Raw genomic sequence first — 3,068 nt, 5'->3', positions numbered from 1 at the left:
GTAGTAAAGAGATTGGGTAGTGAGTTTTACAGAAATGCTTCTTCTTCCATTACAGTTAAGCCCTCCTTCCCATCCTTAGAAACTCTAAGATTTTTTCATTTGCCCAATTGGGAGAAATGGTTATGTTGTGGATGCAGACATGGAGAATTCCCTCGTCTTCAGGAGCTTTATATAATCCAATGTCCCAGACTCACTGGGAAATTACCAAAACAGCTTCGATCATTGAAGAAACTAAAAATTATTTCTTGTCCACAACTACATATGGCTTCACTCAGAGTTCCTTCGATCAGTGAATTGGTGATGATTGACTATGGTAAATTGCAGTTGAAAAGGCCAGCTGGTGGCTTTACTTCTCCTATTCAAACTTCAGACATCTCTCAGTGGAAGCAACTACCAGCGGGATTGCGGCACCTCCAAATTATAAAATGTGACTCTGTAGAGACCTTGCTAGAGGAGAGAACCTTGCAAACCAACAATTGTTTTCTGAAATTCTTGGTAATCAACACTGCACATTTACAGGTCTACCAAACTAGACTTTCTCCTACCTGAGTTGTTCAAATGCCACCTCCCATTCCTAGAACAGTTTTGGATACGTTATAGTAGCTGTGAATCTCTCTCATTATCCTTCTCATTAGGAGCCTTCCCCAGGCTGACTCATCTAATAATTGATGGTCTTGAGGGGCTTGAAAACCTGTCGATTTGGGTTCTTGAGGGGGACCTCACATCTCTTGGTTTCTTGAAGATTCACAATTGCCCTGATCTTGTATTTACTGAATTGCCAGCTCTCAATTCGGCATGCTATCAGATCTGGGGGTGCTCGAAGCTCGAGTTGTTGGCGCATAACTCTTCATCTTTGAAGAGATTGATTTTAAAGCGCTGTCCAGAATTGTTGTTTCAGAGAGGAGGTCTGCCCTCCAATCTATGTGCACTTGAAATTTGGGACTGCGACAAACTCACACCCCTGGTGGAATTGGGTTTGCAAATGTTGGTCTCTCTCACACATTTCACATTCAAAGGTGGATGGGAAGAGTTGGAGTCATTGCCCAAGGATTGCCCACTGCCCTCCACACTTACCACTCTTAAACTCGAAATGTTTCAGATCTCAAGTCTCTGGACGGCATGGGGCTCCAACAACTTACCTCTCTCACAAACTTATCCATCTACTACTGCCCTGAGCTCCACTCCTTTGGGAAAGAGGGGCTTCAACATCTCACCTCTCTTGAAGAATTGCAGATCAGTGGTTGCCCTGCCCTCCTGTACTTAATAGGGTCTGGTCTTCAACACCTCGCCTCTCTCAAACAATTATACATCAATGACTGCCCTAGGCTTCAGTCCTTGACAGAAGTGGGTCTTCAAAGCTATGCCTCTCTTAAAAAGCTACATATTTCATTCTGCCCTGAGCTCCAATCCTTGACACAAGTGGGTCTTCAACATTTCACGTCTCTTGAAGAATTATGCGTCTCCTACTGCCCCAAGCTTCAATTGCTTGAAATACAAAAATGCCCTTTGCTGGAACATCGGTGCCGATTTGAGAAAGGTGAAGATTGGTGTCATATAGCTCACATTCCACGTATAGTGATAGATGGTGTGCTATTCTAATGAAGGTGGAACTGCATGAATGCAAGGTCTGGTTCTTTGCCCAAAATATGTTTCTTCAAAATGGGATGATGTGCCACATTGAATGCCAATTTGATTTATTATTATAAATGACTTTTGGTGTCTTTCAGGTGAGGCCGTGCTTCACTCTCATTATGGTACCGATCGCAGCTTACATCTTGTCTTACATACTTCTAAGATGGATTGATGTTTACATTGTGCATATGCTCAACATCTCTACAGGTCTGATTTCTTGAACCACCAATTGTTAAATGGAATATCCTTTCATCCTCAAGCTCATTTCAATAGACTTACTCCCTAAAAATTCATGACACAGTTTGTGTTCTGATTTCTTGCCAAAGAATCCTGAGGGCCATCTCTGATTATCAAGTTTCAGAATGGTGCAGAGCATGCTCTACTTATTTTTTTTAAGAGGCTTTTTCTTAAGCTAGATCATCAGAAGTTGCAACAAAGATAAAAAGAAAGGGAAGCTCAACCACAGGTAGATAACGTTTTGAACAATTTGAGACTACAACCAAATAAGGGTTGTTTCCATTCTACTTTCATAATGGACTAGGTTATTTCTGAATTTATCTATCTATTTTGTTTTTTCAAAGGCGGAGAGGAAATCAATGGTATCAGTCATTGCAAGAATCTCAGGTCACCCTGCACACTCCAGTACTTGCCTGTCCACCTGCCTCTCCTTTCTCAATATAAAGAACTGTCTAGGGCTAATGGACCTCCCTCAGTATTGTTTTCCATGGGCTAATGCATTGAGAATACATGGCCGGCTTTCCCTTGAACCGCTTATGATTATCAGTTCTAAGAGGCTGCATGACTCTCTTTTGGGTGTGTAACAACAGACACATACACTACCTTCTCATCCCAACACTTCTCACAAGATGGGTGCAGAGCATGCTCTGTTTCTTTGATTTAAGATTAATTCTGAAGCTGGGAGTCTGGAACAAAGATAGAAGAAGAGAAGGGAAGATTGACTTGAGGTAGCTTTTGGTTTATACACATTTGGTTAAAAATATTCTTTTAGCAATTTGAGAACACAACCACTCTTCATATTTCTAAGACTTGTTCTGCGCATGTTAATTATTTTGATTTTTTCTGGGTGCAACTCTATTTCTAGTGTTACAAAGCAAGTGCATGAAGCAGCCCCATAGATTTGTTTACTTGATTGGTATATATGAAGCAGCCCCATATATACTTATGGAACAAATATATGAAAAGGAGTGGTGGGGGGGGCTACATATTTCAATGAAAAAATATTATTTGAGCAATTTGAACACAGCCAACTTAAATAGTCCATATGTTGAAACAATGTTTACAATGCAGGTGCCCCTAGCAGCTCTACAGATTTGGTTTCCTGATTTACCTCAGCTGTAAAATGAGGATAAGCTTCTTGAAGAGACGATACGCCGAGAGCTTGACGAATAGACTGAGGAGTGATTAATAGATTTTGT

The 3,068-nt window shown here is 41.0% G+C and overlaps 1 long non-coding RNA gene across 1 annotated transcript; it reads left to right on the top strand.

The window, feature by feature from the left end:
* Positions 1 to 61: 61 nt before the first annotated feature.
* LOC117927211 lies at positions 62 to 2,782 on the top strand. Its single transcript, XR_004653305.1, has 4 exons — positions 62 to 1,625; positions 1,728 to 1,839; positions 1,934 to 2,098; positions 2,214 to 2,782. It is a non-coding gene; the product is annotated as an uncharacterized LOC117927211 (long non-coding RNA).
* The last annotated feature ends 286 nt before the right edge of the window (positions 2,783 to 3,068 follow it).

The sequence above is a fragment of the Vitis riparia genome, chromosome 12 (assembly GCF_004353265.1).
Source record: "Vitis riparia cultivar Riparia Gloire de Montpellier isolate 1030 chromosome 12, EGFV_Vit.rip_1.0, whole genome shotgun sequence".
NCBI lineage: Eukaryota > Viridiplantae > Streptophyta > Magnoliopsida > Vitales > Vitaceae > Vitis > Vitis riparia.
Note: the sequence above shows the minus strand (reverse complement) of the source record. Positions and strands in the feature narration are given on the sequence as shown.